The 21,699-nt window shown below is 42.2% G+C and overlaps 1 pseudogene; it reads left to right on the top strand.

Annotated features, from left to right (window-relative positions):
* Window positions 1–4,011: 4,011 nt before the first annotated feature.
* LOC102000297 overlaps window positions 4,012–21,699 on the top strand; it is a 59,094-nt pseudogene continuing 41,406 nt past the window's right edge.

Here is a 21,699-nt window from a genome sequence, read left to right as displayed (position 1 = left end):
TAGACTCAAGGGCACTTTCTTTTCCTGAATAGACGTTCTGCATTCATGTGTATAATTCCCTGATAAGACGAAAGTATGATATAATTAGGTGCTTGAAGTTATGAGCAATGTGACACTGTTGGCCAGTGGGTTAGATTGTAGGAAGCGGAGTTTCTTTCTAGTGCCTTAAGTCTGTAGTATCATGTTGTGAGGAACTACTAAGTTCATAGAGATAATTCCTGTGCTGGTATTTTGTTTATGATCTAACAAATAAAGCTTGCCTGATGATCAGACTGCAAAGCTAGCCAAACTAGTCAGCCATAGATGCCAAGCAATGGTGGCACACACCTTAATCCTAAACAGCCACACTAGGTAGCCATAGAGGCCAGGCATTGGAGGTGCATGCCTTTAATACCAGCACTTGGCAGGCAGAGTCAGACAGATCTCTATGAGTTCAAGCCTTCTCTAGAGTACATGAGGTTGATCTAAAAGAGAAACTGAGCTCACACCTGTGATCCAAGCACTTCTGATCACATGACTTTAATCTCAGAAGTAGGGAGGTGGAGATAGGAATGCAGTGCAGTCTGTCTGTCTGAGGCAGTCAGTCTGAGGACAGGATCGCCCCTTTGGTCTGAGGTAGATAGAGTCTTGGTGGTGGTTGACTGCTTTGCTCCTCTGGAATTTCAATTTTCCCCTTGATATCTGACTCCAGGTTTTGATTATTAAGACCTATTAGCGCTCAAGCTACAACTTCTGCTTTGCAGTACGAGTCATCTTAAATGTCTTAAGTCAGCTTTCAACATTTCAGATAGAGTGGGGTAAAATCTTTTAATGCAAGGACTGTGCTTCTACATTAAAAATCATCTAATTCATTTTGTATTGAAAACTTAATACATACTTAGGTGTGTTTATTGCAATCCCACTAGGTTGTATTTGTTGGGTTGTGTTTTGCTCCTTTTCCACACTGATATAAATTATTCTGACTTCTAAATGAGAGTCTCATGTGAATAGCAAGGCATATGCAGACATGTTTAGCTATTAAATACCAGTTTGTTTCTATTTTTGCTTTGTTCATACCTCATGACTCTGAAGGATTAAGTCATTTTGAAGACAAGTACTCCTAAGTCAAAAAAAAAAATAGAATGCTTGGCAATGAAATAAAAAAAAAAAAACACCTAATCATCCACCTTCTCATCTGTACAATGTATATCCAGACCCAGCAATAAAAATACTTGATAGAGGGCTGGAGAGATGGCTCAGAGGTTAAGAGCATTGCTTGCTCTTCCAAAGGTCCTGAGTTCAGTTCCCGGCAACCACATGGTGGCTCACAACCATCTGTAACGAGGTCTAGTGCCCTCTTCTGGCCTGCAGGCATACACACAGACAGAATATTGTATACATAATAAATAAATAAATATTTAAAAAAAATACTTGATAGACAGTCTGTACCTCCACGACTTTCTCCTGAGACCAGAAGACAGGACATGTAGATGGGGCAAAGGTGTACTCAGGGTGCAACCCCATTAACAAAGAAACAGCAAAGACAGATGTGGGTTTTCTGGAAAAACTGGAGTTAATGTTGTTCTTGTGGAAGAGTCACTACTTAGTGCCTCCAAAGGAAAAACCCAGTACACGGTGATTCCCACTAACTTAAAATGTATTGTTCTATATGAATAAGCATAGATATTTCAAACGCAGTTTGAGCACATGTTCATTTAGCAAGATAACACTATTAACTTCCTCCCTAGGGTGTGGGAGTTCCCAAGCCTAAGCTTTGGCCCTGATTTACAATATGTGACATTAATTCCCACCTATGTAACAGGATCAGTTCTTACTGAAAACTGACTGGTTACATATGCCCTTAACCTTAGGGCCACTTTTATACCGATATGTATTTTTGGTGTCTTGGTTGAACAGCATGTGTCTTAAGTTGCATGGCCTGATAGCCAGGCTCTCTCTTCTATTCCTGTGATCTCTTAGTTTGCTTCTGGGGTGGTACCATGATGCTTTGATTACTATGGCTCTGTGGCACAACTTGAAATCAAATATAGTGACATCCCTGGCAATTGCCTTTTTACTTTGGATTATCTTGGTTGCTCAGGTTCTTGTGTACTTCTATATGAATATTAAAATTCTTCCTCCCATTTCTCTGAGGAATGCCACTGGAATTTCCACTGAAATTACATTGAATCTCTAGATTGCTTCTGGTAAAAATGTCATTCCTCACAACATTGAATTGTTCCAATCCATGACCACAAGTGATATTGCAAGTTCTAGTATCTTCTCAAGATTTTTTCATTTGGTACCGTTTTCTATTTTTAAAACAATTTTATTTTACATACCAATTCCAGCTCTCTATCCCTGCAATCCTTAGTTTTGGAAGTTGCTTATTTCTTGTTTACTTAGGTAATATTATATCCTTCTGGAGTCTTTAATGGAGTTGAAGAATAGATAGTTATAGTTTTCCTTAATTATGATAAAAGATAAAATAGATATAAATATTTAACTGTAATTCTTGCTTGATAATGGTTTTGTTATATGTAATTTTACTATGTTAAAGTGAAAGCCTTTCTTTTTTGTTTAAACAGAAAAATGGGAAATGGTGTAGGAGGTTCTTCTGTGTGTGTTGCTTTCATTGGTTGAATAAAGAGATTGCCTTGGCCTTTTGATAGGGCAGCCCTTAAGTGGGCAGAGTAGACAGAACAGAAGGCTGGGAAGAAGGGAAGTGTGGCAGACGCCATGAATCGCCTGCCTGAGACAGATGTAGGTTAGAATCTCTCCCGATAAGCCACGACCTCGTGGTGACATACAGATTATTAGAAATGGGTTGAATCAAGATGTGAGAGTTAGCCAATAAGAGGCTAGAGCTAATGGCCAGGCAGTGATTTAATTAATACAATTTCTGTGTGGTTATTTTGGGGGGCTAAGCTAGCCTGGTGGTGGGACGCAGCCCGCTCCTCCTACTACAACTGAAGAGCAACTGATATCCAGCCTCATGGGCTGAAGTACTACTGGAGTCTTCAACTTCCCCTAGTTAGACGCCATTGTTGGACTAGCTGGACCGCAGCTTGTGAGACATTCTCATAAATCCACTTTCTGCATGCATGGAGAGATTGTTATTTACCAGTCCTGCTCTTAGAGAGCCTGAGTTGTGTTTCTCTTTCACCTGCCCATTGATGAAGATGAGCTGGCTAACACTCAAAGTGCTGGCTAGTACTCATAAAGACAATATTCCTAACTTCATTTTTTTTTTTTTGGTTTTTTGAGACAGGGTTTCTCTGTGGCTTTGGAGCCTGTCCTGGAACTAGCTCTGTAGACCAGGCTGGTCTCGAACTCACAGAGATCCGCCTGCCTCTGCCTCTCGAGTGCTGGGACTAAAGGCTAAAGGTGTGCGCCACCATCGCCCGGCTACTTTTTATTATGTATTTATGAAGGGTACGCCCTGAATTCCAGAAGAAAACTTTGGAAAAAAATGAAGCCATCATCATCCAATCCTGTGGTGGAAGATAAACCTATAATTTTGTTTTCTTATCTGATTCTTGTAAATCTCTTCTCCACATCTGAAGTGCTCGTGTGTCCGGTAAAAAGTACCTTTAGTTCACCTGACATCATAGTGGACCCACAGAACAAACATCTCCTTTTGTGTCCTTAAATTTCTCTTTAAAATTGCTAATATTCTGTGCACCCTTCCACCTTGAGGGAATCCCTCAACTCCACCTTGAGGAAAGGGCTCTGCAAGCGGTTCACACCGCGTGTAGGAGGACGAAGAGGACGGGCTTGTGGCCTGTGGAGTGCCTGGAGGTGGCGGGATTAGCTGTCGGAGCCAAGGTCAACAGTTATTGAAATGCAAATCTCTGTTGATCTGGGGAAAGTCTACACAAGCCGTGGAAGTTTGCCTCAAGAGTCAACAAGCCCTGTGTCTTTAAACTCGGGGAAACCCTAAAGGCGGGACTCTTGTCACTCAAGCCTCACCAACCAATCAGTGCCTCCGGGCCGAACTGCCAGTCAGAAGTCGTGCCGGGCTCTTCCGTGAGCGTCGCTGCGCTCCTTTTGGATTGCGGAGGAGGTGGGAGTAGTGTTTTCGCGTGTTGTGCTGCCCGTGCCGCTGCAGGGAGCAGGGAGAAGACCATGGGCGAGCCGGGGAACCACGACGTGGTGAGCGAGGGGCTGCTGTTCTCAGATGGGGAAAATCGGATGCGGAGATCCAGGTTCCAGCGTGGCGGGTCCTCAGGGCCGGGTGGGAATCTGCAGTCATATTCCGTGTCCTGTGAGCTCCCATGCGGTCCCTGCTGCTCCCTGGACCCATGCACAGTCCTGTGTATAACTTTGCTCTGTGGGCTGCAGCCGGGCAGAGCGAAGGGCGCAGGGAGCTGTGTGTGGAACCGTGTTTGGAGTCAACAGCAATGCGCTTTTGGTGCAGCCATGGAAGGCAGGTTGACTAACTTGGAGAGGCCTGGTTTCTTCAGTATTTTCTAGAAGTTCACGACTTTGCATTTAACCTTTACTTGTGAGGTCCATTTACAGTTAATTTTGTGGAGGCTGTAAAAGGCATCTCGTGTGCCGGGTAGCACTCCACTACTTCTCTGTGATGTCCTAAGAGTATGATTTGGTGACATTAAGGACTTAATAATGCTGGCTAGGTAGTAAGTCTCAAAGTAGAATTTAGCTGCGGGAGGATTGCTTCTAAAATACCTTAAAAATAAGTATCTGTTAACCAGGCCTGGTAAATGTTGTGCCCAGATTACGACCCTCAGAGAGAGACCAACAGAGAGGCCCAGACTGTAATAAGCAAGGTTTAATCAGCATAATACAAACATGTTTGGAACTCATCTCCATCCCGGTTACAAGGTAGAGAGGAGTTGTATCTCCTCTGTGGGGTAAGCTTTTAAAGGCATAACTACAAAGAGAATCTTTGAAGATGCTTTTGCATGGGTACAAGGACTTTTGCTCCCTCCCATTCTGTTAAGTCAGCTTTTTCCTTGTTCTTAGAGAGTTAGGCCATCTTTATCAGCCTGTACCAGGTGGCTGGCTGGGCTGAGCTAAGTGGCCTTGTGCTGGGAATCTCCTGGGTCAGAGAGGGGAAGGCCACTATCTTCTGCTAGGAAATTTCTTCTTACCCCTTTGAGAATAAGGGGTGAGGGTCCCACAGTAAAGATAAGGATACTAGGGTGCTTATTATTTTTTCACCAGATTATCCAGACATTTAGCTCTTTACAAAGGAGACATCCCTGACTGACAACCAGCCTCTAGGCCCATTCTTCTAACAAGGTGCTCAGAGAGGCATTCCAGAGTCACAGTGGACCTTATGGCCTGGTGTGCCTTAAAGTTCCAGTTTTCTTGAGAAAAGCATTGTTCTGAGAGATGGGGCAGTATGACACCAGGTGACAACTATTTGAAAAGGAAAACACCCTTGCCTTAAGGACTGGTCTGGTCAAGCAAGGCTTTTATAGAGAGGAGGAACATTCTTGGGAAGAGGGAGAAACAGCCTGGAGCCTTTAGGTGTAGGTGGCTTTTATGTTTTGAGATTAAAACAGAACTCCTTTTCTAACACCAAGAATATTCAGCAGGTAATGGTCTTGGTCCAGGGCCTTTGTGGAGGGGTTCCTTCAGATCCTAAGAGCCCAGCTCTTCCCACCACCAGGAGCTATGGTTATATGTCTCAAGGGCAGTGTAGGCTTAATCTGTACTGTTCCTGAGATGCCCTGTGTTACCCTTGTGTAACAAACACTGCTGGATTAGCCTCCTCCTGAATTTGTCTCATTGTATGGTAGTTTCTGCTGACTTCATAGAAGCTCCCCATTTCTTTCCATCCCCCATGTAAGTAGTAGACAAAGTGCTATTCTTTTTTTTTTTTTTTTTTTTGGTTTTTCGAGACAGGGTTTCTCTGTGGTTTTGGAGCCTGTCCTGGAACTAGCTCTTGTAGACCAGGCTGGTCTCGAACTCACAGAGATCCGCCTGCTTCTGCCTCCCAAGTGCTGGGATTAAAGGCGTGCGCCACCACCCACCACCGCCCGGCTACAAGGTGCTATTCTTAAGAAGCTTGCTTGGCAGAAGACACAGCTTGTGCAAGACCTCCCCACTTCAGCTTTTATCTTTTCTACCTTCTCCTTTTCCTGTCTTTCTTTCTCCTTCTCAGTCCCGTTCCCCTCAGGACCCTGTCACTGAAGAATGACCTGCTGCATCAGGTCACTGGGGACCTTCAGAAATAATTCTGATAATGTCTTTACTGTGTCTCCCATCTGCCTAAGTGTCCACACCTGCTGTCTCCTGTCCCTATTTAAATTGTTCAGAGGATAACCTGGCGCATGACCCTAAGAGAAACTTGGGGATGACAGCAGATGTGGAATGCAGAATCTGTCAATGCTGCTCCTCTTTGAGCATTAGACAGAGATAGAGGCAGGTTCTCATCACAGAGATTTTTCTCTATTAATCTCTTAATTGTGAGGAGTGATTTCTCCCTGGGAGGACACAGTATTTCTAGAGCAGCCGCATTTGCAGCCTTTTAGAAAACTGTTTCTGAGACTGTTCTCTGCTGGTGACCCAAGTGGCCTTGATTTCAGACTGTTGCACTCCAGGGCGATGACTTTGTTATCCTCCATATTACATCTCCAAAATTCTTAAATTATAAATGATTGCACCACCTCAGAATTTTAAAATTATCCATTTGAGTCATGAGTCGGGGTTGACTGTCCATTGCAGTAACAGGAGAAGGATTTCCACATGGAGCCTTCAGACCAGAATAGGAGGAATAGTTTGTGTACACTGCAGGGGGAAACAGGGCATGCAGTCAGCTGCTGGGGTCCAGTATGAAAAAGGCCCTGGGTGTGGCAGGAGGAGTAAGTCTGTAATTGCCCAGCATGTAACTCATGTCATGTGAATAAACACTGGCCACATTGGTGGTGTACAGTGTAAGAGAGTTACCTTAAGGTGGTGAATATTGGCTGTGCAGTTAGGGAATTCTCCGGTGCAGACTGCTCAGTCCTGCTTCACAGTTAAGTCAGCTTAGAGGTTTGAGAAATAAGCCATTTTCTGTGTGTCATGGTACAGATTTCAGCAGCCAACTTGTGCACATAGGCAAGATCAATCAGTTGGAACACCCCTTCTCGTCCAATCTGTTTCTATTATTAGCAAAGTTGAGAAGCCCAGTACATAAGATGAGCACTGGCCAGCAAAGGCCCTTCTCAATCTATGAAGCCTAGAAAGGCACCCTAGGGGTGAGATTCCAGCCATTAAATCCTTCAATTTATGGAAGGAATAGGCAACTTGATTCCTAATCCCAAAAGGCAACTTCATACAGAGCCTGCTGCAACTCTGGTCCAAGCATGGTAGCTTCTATCACTACTTAGAAGCCAAATTTGGGGGCATAACCCATGTTGTACTAGTTCTGGATACAAGAAAGATACAAAATTTATTGGTCATAGGCTCTTCCACTGTGGTTTTCTTTAGTTCACCCATTTTGCACCTATCTAAGTTTGGAATAGAAATTCAGTGAGGAGACTTAGAGTTCACTGCATGAAACTGTGAAGATGAAGTCAGTGTTGTATTATGTTGAGATGATGGGATATTGAGATACCCAAGTTATGAGACATCTGCGATGGAGAGCTGCATACAGAGAGTAGAAGTAACATAAGAGAGACATGTATGAAAATTTTCAGGGACAGTTATCTAAGCCCTTTGAGAATGAAGCCCCTCCTGTCTGAGACAGAGCTACAGGATTTGTCGTGTGCCCTGTTGAGTTTTAGTCTTGCTTGGGTCCAGTCTTCCCTCACTGTGTCCACACTCCTTTCCTTCTTTTTATTTAAATTTATCCTCATTCAATACATCCCAGATGGAATTTCCCCTCCCTCCACTACTCCCTGTCCTCTCCACCGCTCTTTCCACCAGATCCACTTCTAAATTTCTCTTCAGAATATGACAGAAATCCCAAGGATATCAACAAACTCTTGTATAACAAGGTACAATAAAACCAGGCACAAGCCCTTATATCAAGGATGGACGAAGCAACCTAGTAGGAGGACAAGATTTCCAAGAATAAGCAAAAGAAGCCGGGCGGTGGTGGCGCACGCCTTTAATCCCAGCACTTGGGAGGCAGAGGCAGGAGGATCTCTGTGAGTTCGAGACCAGCCTGGTCTACAAGAGCTAGTTCCAGGACAGGCTCCAAAACCACAGAGAAACCCTGTCTCGAAAAACCAAAAAAAAAAAAAAAAAAAAAAAAAAAAAAAGAATAAGCAAAAGAGTCAGAGACACCCCCTCACCCACTGTAGGAGTCCCACAAAAACAACAAACTGATGTGGGATTCCCCTCTGGATGCTGTAAATACCATTGGTTAATAAAGAAACTGCTTTGGGAAGGAGGTTGAGGGGAGGAAAAATGGGAGGGAAAGGAAGGGGATGGGGAAGAATAGGAAGCAGCTGTCCTGGTGGTCTCTACTCTGAGGAATGGCAGGAAGGATCTGAGTTGGTTTTTGAGGTGCACCCATGTGACTGAGAGTGAAATCACAGGGATTGTGGGCACAGTATCCATCCAAGAAGAATTTGTTCACGCCTTTAATCCCAGCACTCGGGAGGCAGAGGCAGGCGGATCTCTGGGAGTTCGAGGCCAGCCTGGTCTACAGAGCTAGTTCCAGGACAGGCACCAAAGCTACAGAGAAACCCTGTCTCGAAAAACCAAAAAAACCAAAAAACCAAAAAAAAAAAAAAAAGAATTTGTTGACCCCTGGCCTATGCCACCTGGAGCAGAGCCACTTTTAGTAACCTGAGCAAGAAGCTTAGATGTTCAGGGGTTTGAGAAGCCAAACCCAATTGGCAACAGGGTAGACCTCACCTAGCCTAGAGATCTGGTGGGAGTTGGGAGGCCTGGACCCAGTGAGAAAGGAAGATGGGCTGAGTGAGAGATACCTAAAACCTCTTCCAGTGATGCAACTTTCAAGTGTGCCACTCGTTTGGTTTCTCAGTCTTGGTAAAGCTCATGTTGGGAGGCTACAGGAAACCCCTGTTCCCCATCTACATTCCAAGAATAAAGCAAGCTGCCTTTTTACTACGTTAAAAAAAATAATAATAAAGAAGCTGCTTTTGGCCTATCACAGGGCCAACTAGGGCAAGGTGGGCATTCCAGGCAGATAGAGGAAAAGAGTAGGTGGAGTCAAACAATCAGAAAGGACGTTACCATTGGTAGGCCATAACCATGTGGCAATATACAGATTAATAAAAATGGATAAACTTAAGATATGAGAGCTAGCTAGAAATGTACATGAGTAATAAGCCAAGCAGTGTTTTCATTAATACAGTTTCTATGTGGCTATTTATTGTGGCCAAGACTGGATGAACTGCCTCCACCTACACTAAGCTGACGAACCATAACGTGTATGCGGAGATCCATGTTCCCACCCCTGCAGTCCCTGTGATTTCTGTTTCTGTGAGACTCGATGAGCTCTGCTTACTTGATTTTGTGGGCTGTGTTAGGAAAATTTTTGATTATCAATTTTTTGGAAGATGTTTTCTGGGCCTTTGAACTGATTCTTCTCCTTTTATTCCTATATTGTTAGGTTTGGTCCTTTGATCTTGTTCCTACAATCATTCTCTACTCCCACTGGAGTCCTAGAGCTCGGGCTTGGGTAAGGGTCTGTGCATGTACTCCCATCGCTGTCACAAGAAGCCTCTCTGACGACTGTTGGGCTAGGCACAATGATTACAGGAGAATTTAGGTACACATCATTTTGTTGATTTTTTTTTTTCTCAGTCAGTTGTATCTTGGTTCTACTCTAATTCTCTGAACATCCAAGGTCTGGGTGCTGGCCATCCTGGCAGTGTTAGGTATGGGCTTCCTTTCACATCTTATGCATTAGACCAGTCATTGGTTGGCCAGTACAGAAGCTCTGAGCCACCATTGACCTAACATATCCTGCAGGCAGGGCAAGTGTGAGTCAAATGTTTTGTCGATGGCTTGGTATCCCAATCGCATCACTAGGAGCCTTATGCGGTTACAGAAGATGGCTGGCTCAGCCTCCATAGTCTTGATTACTAAGAGTTCTCACTGGGTCACCCTCATAGTCCCAGACTGTGTGCACTGCGCTGTTTCCATGTCCTCCACTAAAAGCTCTACTTTCCAGTCATCTCCCCTGTGCTCTCCACCTCTGTCCCTTTCTTACTCACCTGACCCCTCAGGTTCCCATGCGCCCCTGCTTCTAATGCATCCACACGATCTATTTCCTCTTGCTAGGGAAGCCATACATCTCCCCTATAATCCTTTTTGTTTCTTAGCCTCTCTGATTCTATGGGTTGTACTGTTACCAACATGATTGTACCTTGTGGCATGAGTTCTAACAGGCCTTAATAATAGTTGATTTATGCTTAGGAGTGTCCTGTTCATAACCTAACCCCTTTTTAGATGACCTTGTTTACCACAATTGAAACATTGACATTTCCAAAATTTTTCACTGTAGATCTGAATGAGTCATCAGTAATAACCATCCAACAGATTCACTGCTGCATTTAGGAAATTAGCCCCCACTACTTCTTAAGTATGCTCTATTGGTTTCTAGGACATAGAATTAAAAATGGACTTTGGAGCCAAAATATCACACAAATGACCTCTAGCTCAAACTCTTATGGAGTCTATCTAGTTCTGACTAAAATCCTATCATCGCTATCTCCACTTTCTGCCATTGCTCTCAGTATCCCCATCTTCCTGGTCCAGAAAGAACAGATGATTAAGTTCTGTGTACAACTTCCTATGGTTTTTGCCCATAAAGTCTTGCTATCTCCCACACTCTTTTTTTTTTAAATATTTATTTATTTATTATGGATACAATATTCCGCAGGCCAGAAGAGGGCACCAGACCTCATTACAGATGAGTTGTGAGCCACCATGTGGTTGCCGGGAATTGAACTCAGGACCTTTGGAAGAGCAGGCAATGCTCTTAACCGCTGAGCCATCTCTCCAGCCCTCCCATACTCTTCTGAAAGACAACATTCCCTGCTTTTTCCTAGGAACAAATTCAGTTTTGGTGTCCTGTTTTTGTTCTAACTTGCTTCTCTGTTGCTGTAATTAAATCAATTAACCAAAGGATTCCAGGCAAAAACAGGATTATTTGGCTGATTCTTTTGAGTTATAGTCTGCCATTTTGGGAGTTTAGGATAGAAATTCAAGCTGGTCACGAAAAGGAAATTCCATGGGTAAAGACTGTTTCCTGGCTTTCCTCTTGCCTTCTCACTGTCTCATGCTCAGATAGCTACCTTATCTATACCAGGCCTGTAGCACAATTAATAGAAAAACAGAGATAGATAGTGGGGTTCAACCTGAAGGTCAAAAAAGCAAAACAGTCAGCCACTGGCTCTTACCTCTACCTCAGTCTGAAATGGCGACCCTGACTCCAGGAATTCCATAATGACACTGTCTGAGAGCTGTCTCCTCCCATTATTTCTTTCTCTCTAGGACTGGGATTAAAGGCATGCACCACTACAGCCAGGTTTTTATGGCAGACTAGTGCGGCCACTGTGCTTTGGTCTTGTTCCTCATCGTATCTCCATCAATGTCTTTCAGAAGATGACTAGTGTGCTGTGCGATTGTGTATAGGAAAGATGTAACTTGTTTTCTGAATTTGCAAGATGCTACTGTCAAGAGATTGTCTTGTGTGTCTGGAGAGACCTCGGACATTGGAGCGGTGTAGGGGTTATTGCAGATGATGAGGATCGTTGAAGTGACATTGTATTTTCTTCATGGATGACCATTAGCCTACAATGAGCCTATGTAGTTGATTGAATCTAAAACTTACCAGATGTTGATATATTTGAACATTTGTTTATTTGGTGACTTTCTTTCAATTGCTTGTGAACCTTTTATTAGGAAGAGACTTTCTGGATGGTTTTCTTCTTAGGGAGGGTGATATGGGTCTCTATAGCATCAATTCATTTCCTGTCCTTTGTGTCTATTGTGTTGTAGTTGATACTACTCAGCCAGCTTCCTTCTTGTGCTGTCGTGACTTCACCACTGTTAAAGACTCTATCTCTACATCACGTAAGATATAGCAGAAGCAACTGCTATTCAGTGCTAAGCCAGTTTGCTACCTTTCTGGTTTTTAATTGTTTGTTTGTTTGTCAAAACAAGGATTTTCTTTGTAGCCCTAGCTGTCTTGAAAGTAGCTCTGTCCACTCAGCTGGCTCCAGAATGACCTCAAACTCACCGATCCCCTTGACTTGGTATCACAAATGCTGGGATTAAAAGTGGGCCAACATTCCTGGCTTTTTGTCTTATTGTGTGATGTGCCTGGAATGTAGGTTTTTGACCATGCCAAGTATTTGCTGTTAAACTGAGCTTTACTTATACTTTGAATTTTCAAATTTGGCAGAAATTATCTTTTGATTTCCCAGGATGGCATGTATTCGCGACAAAAATACTGCCTGTGCCTTCTGATTCACTGCATTGCACATACATCACCTTCCTGCCTATTGCTTTTGTTTTTAATTTTTTAATGAAAATTCATATTTCACCTATAAGCATGGACATGCACCACACAGGTACCTGATCCTCACAATGATCAAAGATGTTTTCAAAAACACTGAACTTGAATAATTCAAGTTATGTTCCCTGAAGCAGATAGTAGTAATTGAGCCCTCCTCTGTGCAAGAGGAGCAAGAGCTCTTTACTAATGAGGTGTCTCTTTGCCTCTGTATGGATTATTTATTATCCACATTTAATTTGCGAATGTTTCCATCTGTCCACTTGTTACTGTTTAAAGCACGTAGTGCCTGTTAGTACAATCTTACTGGTGTTACAGCTTCAAGTGGAGAAGTTCAGGTTTCTGGAAGATGAATACAGGACTCTCTGTAGCAACGTCAGTAAGATACTGCTGAGTTCTTTCTATTTTTTGTTTGCTTGACTGATTTTTGCATGGGAGATGGGGTTGTACTATGTACTTCTGGCTGTCCTGGAACTGGCTGCATAGACTAGGCTGGCATTCAACTCCAAGGCAGATTTTCCTCCCTCTGACTTCTGTGTTTGAAGGCATGAGCCAGTCTTTACAGCCTGTCCCTTTGATTTTCTTTTTTGTATTTACCAATTGTTGATAGAATTTCTCTCCTGTGTCTGCTGTAGTGTTGATCTGTTTACTGGTTTCTCTCTGTTTTTTTATAGTCATTTCTCTTGCACGGTGATATCCCCTCACAGGGTACAGAAATGAGGGAGGCGAACCTTCCATTCAGTTTCTTTCCAGAGTGACTTGGTGATTACAATGTAATGTCTGTTTCATGGAAGAAGTGTGGGGAGTACCAGAATTATATGACTATATTGTCAAAGAAGTGTACATTTACAATGTTGTCACTATCATGCTTTCGATCATAAAAATGTATGGATATTTCAGAATGCAGTGACCTATGATGATGTGCATGTTGACTTCACATGGAAAGAGTGGACATTGCTGGATCCTTCCCAGAGGAATCTCTACAAAGATGTGATGCTGGACACTTACCACAACCTCAGTATCATAGGTAAACCTGAATTTATCACCATGTTTTTAAATAAGGAGACAGCTGTTCCTTGGTTTTTTCATATTCTTCTGTAATTTGATTGATAAAGAAGAATGAGGTGAATAAATGCGTCATGGTTTAAGGTTCACTGAGGATAGTAATTTAAATGTCGCACAATTTTTAATAATATATCATATGTTTTCAACTCTGTTGTAGGATACACTTGGGAAAACCATAATATTGAAGAACATTGTCAAAGTTCTAGAAAACAGGAAAGGTAACTATCATTCCCAGATGGATACAAATGTTCCTCTGAAGAAACTATAATGTGTCCTGGAGATTTTACACTAAAGAACAGTATAAATAAGAACAGCTTCATGTGGACGATGATTATTAAATTCTCACAAACCGTATACATCAGTTTCAATGAGGTGAATTGCATTTGCAAGGCATTATTTTAAGAAATAAGACCAGAGGCCGGGCGATGGTGGCGCACACCTTTAATCCCAGCACTCGGGAGGCAGAGGCAGGCGGATCCCTGTGAGTTCGAGACCAGCCTGGTCTACAGAGATAGTTCCAGGACAGGCTCCAAAGCCACAGAGAAACCCTGTCTAGAAAAACCAAAAAAAAAAAAAAAAAAAAAAAAAGAAATAAGACCAGAAACAGTACCTTCGCAGATATCACCATTGGAATCACAGCTCGATGAGAGCTGTTCAGTAGAACTGTTAATCCATTAATTCCTCACCACTCATATTACAAAAGGTAAACCTCTTTTTAAAAGAGTTGTTTATTTAGTATACAGTGTTCTGTCTGTCTGTATGCTTGCTGGCCAGAAGAGGGCACCAGATCTCATTACAGATGCCTGTGAGCCACCATGTGGTTGCTGGGAATTGAACTCTAGAAGAATAGCAGTCAGTGCTCGTAACCTCTGAGCCATCTCTCCAGCCCCCCAAAAGGTATACATTTTGAAGAGGTAATGAGTCCGTCCCTCAAACCTTCTAATAAGCAAACAGTCCATAGTAAACTAGTGTTACTCATAATCTTGCTGAGTCTGTGCCGAGTTTAGTGAGATGGGCATTTAGAGTCAAGAGCCAAGAGGCAGTTGTTATGAAGAAACTTCACTTTTTTTCTTTTTCTTTTTATTTAACTTTTATTTTATGTGCATTGGTGTTTTACATGGTGTATGTCTGTGTGAGCGTGTTGGATCCCCTAGGCAGGAGTTACAGACAGATGTGAGCTGCCATGGAGGTGCTGGGAATCGAACTAGGGTCTTCTGGAAGAGCAGTCAGTGCTCTTAATCCCTGAGTCATCTCTCCAGCTCCTAAGAAACCTCACTTTCTATACCATATGTCTATATATGAATTTTTCCATTTTTCTACAAATATATGAAAAATCTCATATTGAAAAGATTCTATAAATGTGAACTCTTTATTAAAGTATTTTTCCATCACAGGCATCTTCAAAGATGCAAAACAACCCAAAATGAAGGGGAACAACATGAGTACAAACCTAATAATAGAACCCTAAGATCCGAGTCCTCTTTACAATTGGACTAAATTATAAAATTTATTCATAGAGATACAAAGATTCAATGGTGTATTAAACATGATTGAACTTTTACATGTGTCAATTATCCTTACAGACCTGAAAGAAATTATCCTGGAGAGAAATCTTCTGTTTATAATCAATGTGTTAAAGCCTTTGCATATGACAGACTTCTTCAAAGGCATGAAAGCACACTTATTGGAGAGAAACCTTTTGAATGTCATCAATGTGGTAAAGCCTTTGCTTATCACTGCTATCTCCAAAAGCATGGAAGAACACATACCGGAGAGAAACCCTATGAATGTAATCAGTGTGGTAAAGCCTTTAATGAACAAAGCAATCTTCGAAGGCATAAAAGAATACATACTGGAGAGAAACCCTATCAATGTAATCAATGTGGTAGAGCCTTTGCCTATCAGATAGGTCTTCAAATGCATAAAAGAACACATACTGGGGAGAAGCCCTATCAATGTAATCAGTGTGGTAAAGCCTTTGCAATGCAAGGTAATCTTAGAAAGCATAAAAGAACACATACTGGGGAGAAGCCCTATGAATGTTATCAATGTGGTAAAACCTTTGCTTGTCACAGTGCTCTTCAAACACATAAAAGGATACATACTGGAGAGAAACCCTATGAATGCAATGAATGCGGTAAAGCCTTTGTTCAACATAGTCATCTCCTAATACATAGAAGAACACACACTGGAGAGAAACCCTATGAATGTATTCAGTGTGGTAAAACCTTTGCTCATCACAATGCTTTTCAAATGCATAAAAGTACACATACTGGAGAGAGACCATATCCATGTAATCAATGTGACAAGTCCTTTACATATTACAGTAATCTTCAAATACATAAAAGAACACACACCGGAGAGAAACCCTATCAATGTAATCAATGTAGTAAAGCCTTTACATACCACAATAATCTTCAGATACATAAAAGGACACATACTGGAGAGAAACCTTATGGATGTGATCAGTGTGGTAAAACCTTTTCTCATCACAATGCACTTCAAATACATAAAAGAACACATACTGGAGAGAAACCCTATGAATGCAATCAGTGTGGTAAGGCCTTTGCCCAGCACAGTCATCTTCAAAGTCATAAAAGAACACATACTGGAGAGAAACCCTATGAATGCAATCAGTGTGGTAGAGCCTTTGCACAACAAGGTAATCTTAAAATGCATAAAAGAACACATACTGAAGAGAAACCCTATGGATGTGAACAGTGTGGCAAAACCTTTAAACAACAGCGTAGCCTTCAAATACATAAAAGAACACATACTGGAGAGAAACCCTATGGATGTGATCAGTGTGGCAAAACCTTTAAACACCAGCATAGCCTTCAGGTGCATAAAAGAACACATACTGGAGAGAAACCCTGAGAATGTAACCAATGTGTGAATACCTTTGCATTAATGAGCAATCTTTGAAATCATCTGAGAAAGATGTAGTGCAGAAATACCCTAAAAATATAGCCAGTGTTGCAAAGTTTTGCACTTTATACAGGCGTTAACGTTGTGTATACAATCAGTCTGTTAAAGCCTTTGTGTTTTACAATAGTCTTTGAGTGCCTAAAACAATTCTGAGAGTGTATTTTTATAAAGTATTTGGTAAGCTCTCTATCCAACACACTTTACACCCTTGCATAAAAGAGCATTCATTCTGTGGGAAATTTTAACAGTGTCAACAATCTGTTCAAGATTCATGATGTTGTATTTTATATTGTTTCCATCTGAAAACTCATAGACAAAATCAGTTTATGAAGTTATGAAGCTCTATGTGAAGTTGTCAAAAATCAAAACTTGGTCCTGATAATAAAACTTTTCTAAACTGTCCAGCTCTGTGTCTAGCCCTGTCAATGTTTTAAAGTCTATTTAGATCATTTTGAAGTCAGGAAAGAAGAACAAAATCATACAAGAGAAAAACCCTATTCATGTAATTATTTGGTAAGTACTTTAGACATCACGGTAGTCTTTAGCAACAAGAAAAAACTCTTGTTTCTTTTATTATTCATCACAGTCTTGAAGGAAGTAAATGAATTGCCGTGATCACTCAGGACCAGTGATGGAGAGCACTGGATTGTCCTTTCTATTTTGAAATACTAAAGTTTGCTCTATGTGTGGCAAATCCTTTTAGTGAAAATTATTTTGTGTTCCTTATATTTCTTCTGCCACTTTTGTTCATGTTCTCTTGTGGTTTTACTTAGTGATTGGTATGTTTCTGCTGTAATGTATAGAATAGGATACCCATCATCTAAGTGGTCCATTTTTTATTTAAAAATCAGGCAGTATGTGATCACACTATTCCAGTAAGCTTGTCAGTGAAAGGGGGAGCTGCAGAAATTCTTTTGGTGTTCATGGTGTTAAACAGGTGGATAGGGCAAAGGCCATCTATACCTTGTGACATAATCCGTGTGGCAGAAAGCAGACATTATAGGTTTACTTAATTTGCTTATCTGGCCTTGATTTAATTTTGATAAGTGATATTTATCCAGAAAGTTGTCCATTTCAAGTTTTCCAATTTTGTGGAGTACAGGCTTTTGAAATATGATCAAATGATTCTCCTGATTTCCTCCGCATCTGTTATGTCCCCCTTTTCATTACTGATTTTGTTAGACTTTCTGATTTTTATCTTTACTGATTTCTCATTTGTCAGATGACTGTGAGAACTGCACCCTTCTTGTCTACACTACATGTAACAGTAGAAAATGAAGGGCAGAAAGAACACAGAAATAATGAAAGCCATGACCATCAGAGGGCTTTTCTTTCTTTTTTTTGTAGTTTTTTTTTTTTTTCGACAGGGTTTCTCTGTGGTTTTGGTTCCTGTCCTGGAACTAGCTCTTGTAGACCAAGCTGGTCTCGAACTCACAGAGATCCACCTGCCTCTGCCTCCCAAGTGCTGGGATTAAAGGCATGCACCACCACAGCAGAGCCAGAGGGCTTTTCGAATGTTCATTTGTTTGCTATGTGGAGAAGAAAAATTTAAATCCCAAGCTTTTTGTAGCTAGAATTATTACAGAGATGACATGCAGATATGCTATTATCCTCTGTGTTTCTTCAGAATCTGTTGTTAGATGCTAGGATAGCTACATGAGCTTGCTTCTTAGATCCATAAATAAATAAATATTTTTTTAAAAAAAAAAAAGAAAGAAAATCGTTCTCCAGCCCTTTACTCTGAGGTAATGTCTATCTTGGATGCTGAGGTGTGCTTCTTGTATACAGTAGAATGTCAGTTTGTGATTTTGTGTCCCAGTGCCTTTTTTTGGTGTTTTTAGTCCATTGATATTGAGGGTTTTCAATTACCAATGATTGTTAATTGCTGTTATATTGTTGGTGATGGTTGTAGAGTGTGTGTGTGTGTGTGTGTGTGTGTGTCTTTCGGTTTTGCTGGTGTGATATTATCTATCACTTCTGTTTATGGGGTTAGCATTGTGGGGTTGGAGTGTTCCTTCTAGTACCTTATATCGGGCTTGGGCTTTAGTTTGATACTGTTTAAATTTGACTTTGTTATGAACTATCTTGTTTTGTTTTGCCAGTCTATGATGGTTGAGCATTTTGCTGGGTATAGTAGCCTTTGATGACACCCTTAGTAGTCCCTTGTAGTCTACAAGTCATCAGTCCAGGCCCTTCTGCCTTTTAGGGTTTCTGTTGAGGGGGCAGGTGTGATTATAATAGGTCTTCCTTTATTTGTTACTTGGACTTTTTCCCCTTGCTGCTTTTTTAAAATATTTATTTATTATATATACAATATTCTGTCTGTGTGTATGTCTGCAGGCCAGAAGAGGGCACCAGACCTCATTCCAGATGGTTGTGAGCCACCATGTGGTTGCCAGGAATTGAACTCAGGACCTTTGGAAGAACAGGCAATGCTCTTAACCACTGAGCCATCTCTCCAGCCCCCCCCTGCTGCTTTTAATATTCTTTCATTGTTCTGTATGCTTAGCATTTGAGTATTATGTGGCGAGGTGATTTATTTTTCTGGCCCAATCTATTTGATGTTCTGTAATCTTCTTGTACCTTTATAAGCAGATTGTTATTTACATTGGGAAAATTTTCTTCCTTGATTTTTGTTTAAATATATTCTCTGCATTTCTGGGCTCGATTTTTCTCATTCCTGTATTCCTGCTGTTCTTATATTTGATTGGTTCATAGTGCCCACCATTTTCTGGATATTGCGCGGTAGGGATTTTTTAGATTTAACATTTTTTGATTGAAGAATCCATTTCCTTTGGTGTGTCTTCAACATCTGAAATTCTTTCTTCCATCTCTTATACTCTATTAGTGATGCCTGATGCTGTAGTTCCTGTTCACTTACCCAAATTTTCCATTTCCAGGTTTCCTTTCACTTGTTTTCTTTATTAATTCTGTATTTATTTGTAAACAGCAATTAACCAGACATTGGTTGTGCCACAGGATGAGGCTGGCACAGCTTGAGGTGAGTGAGATGGTAAGATGCTCACAGTGTAAGGCTGGTAGTTCAGCATCTCTGGATGTCAGTTTCCTCCAGCTAGGTTTCAGATGGTTCATGGTGGAGAGAGTTGACAGAAGAGACACCTTCTAAAACCACTCACTTCATCAAGTGTGGCTTTTAACAGCCACAGTGACAGGTCTCTCCAACATATGACCCACAATTTGCTATGGGCATTTTGGCTGCCCCCCCACACCCAGTTCCTGTCAGCTGATTCTTGAAGGTCCGTTCAGGCCCCAAGGCTCCTGGGTGGGAACTATACTGTGGTGCCCTGCCCTGCCCTGACCTGATCTGACCTGACCTGACCTGCCTTGCCCTGCCCTGCCCTGCCCTGCCCTGCCTTGCCTTGCCCTGCCCTGCCTTGCCCTGCCCTGCCCTGCCTTGCCCTGCCCTGCCCTGGCCTGACCTCCCTTGCTCTGCCCTGACTAGCTCTTTTCTCAGTTTGGCTACAGGAGACACGAATATTATGTGCCGAATGTAAAGCGGGATCTTCAAGGTAGGAGGGCCCCAGAACATGGTGCTGAGACCCTATGGCTGGATCATCAATGAGGGCTCCTGGGTGCAGAGAAGTCAGGTGATTAGGTGGAAGAGGAGGAGGTTGAGGTGGGGTGGGGAACCTGGTTGTGTCTCTGCTCTCCCAATGTGTCTCCTTCCCCAAATTCCCTTTCCCATGGCATGTAGAAGGAAAGTCACTGAACACCCAATGGCTCTGAAAACTTTATCTCCTCAACCTGCATAACTGCAGTCTGTGCCACTGCCTCTCTTCTTCCTGGCCAGCCTTCTGGATAGAGGATGAGCTTAGTGACTGAATGAAATGAGCACGGTAAAGACAGTAAAATGACAGCTCTGCACAGTGGGTAAAAAGGGGGAACCACTGGTTTAACAAGTACATGTGAGCAGGGGCTGTAGGAGCCAAGAGGCTAGCTCAGACCTTGATATGCTAATAAGGACCATAGGTCTCTGTACTTTTAATAAGAAATAAGGAGAAAAGTCCTTTTTAGGAAGTAGGAAATATTTTCTCAATTCCCTGAGGAAATGTTGGTTTTTGTCTAAATGTCAGAATAAAAAAAGTAACTTCCTAAACCTGATGCTGACATGTCCCTGTTCCTCACCCCCATCCCAGAGGCTACTGTGCTGTCTGGGTAGGGAGCTGGTGAGAGGAAAGAGGTTAGTCCAGCCCTCAAACTATTTGAAGAAGCACTCCCTCCGATTGTCCTACTGCTCCTAATCTACTGTCTCCCAAGAATTACAAAATAAACCATGGATACAATAAAAACCACAACCAGCCGGGCGTTGGTGGCGCACGCCTCTAATCCCAGCACTCGGGAGGAAGAGGCAGGCGGATCTCTGTGAGTTCGAGGCCAGCCTGGTCTACAAAGGGAGTTCCAGGACAGGCTCCAAAGCTACAGAGAAACCCTCTCTCGAAAAACCAAGTAAATAAATAAATAAAACCACAACCTCCAAACTTAGACATCTCCAATTTAAAAATGTCACCAGCATCAGTGTGAGTTCCAAGAATTTCTCATAAAGAAAATCTTCCAACAAAATCCCCAAACCTGCTGAAGACATAATAATAGCATCCTGCTCACCTGTATCTGAGCCCCCGAGTCAAAGGTAGTTGGATGTTTGCAGGAGTCGGAATGTGCATAAAGAGCTTTTGCTGTGACTCTTACAGATTTCTGGCAAGGAAAGTGCTCTCCCCTAGAAGGCATTGTGAGTTGTACTAAATCGCAGAGTTACCCTGCTTCCTTTAACAGCTTCACAAGCACTTAATCAGGCTTCCAGACCAAGGACATCTGTCTTCACTGACCGCCCTATGTGCACACTGCTTACCCAGACAGAATCCCAGCAACCTCCACACCCCTGCTGTGGATCTGCATCCATGGAAACACTGCAAACACCTGCATTGCAACCACTGGCTCGCTTGCTAAGACTGTCAAAGAAATCTTTCTTGGCACTTTCTATATTTTTGCTGTCACTCAAAGCAAATGCATCTTAAATTTCCCAATTCTTTGAGAAAATCCTTATTATTGGGGACCAGCCTCAAGAAAAATACCTTTTGCTGGGGTAAGGGCAGGGGATTTAGAAATATTAGTAAAGATGCTGGGCGGTGGTGGCGCACGCCTTTAATCCCTGCACTCGGGAGGCAGAGGCAGGCGGATCTCTGTGAGTTCGAGACCAGCCTGGTCTAGAAGAGCTAGTTCCAGGACAGGCTCCAAAACCACAGAGAAACCCT

This window comes from Microtus ochrogaster, chromosome 4, assembly GCF_000317375.1.
Source record: "Microtus ochrogaster isolate Prairie Vole_2 chromosome 4, MicOch1.0, whole genome shotgun sequence".
Lineage (NCBI taxonomy): Eukaryota > Metazoa > Chordata > Mammalia > Rodentia > Cricetidae > Microtus > Microtus ochrogaster.
Note: the sequence above shows the minus strand (reverse complement) of the source record. Positions and strands in the feature narration are given on the sequence as shown.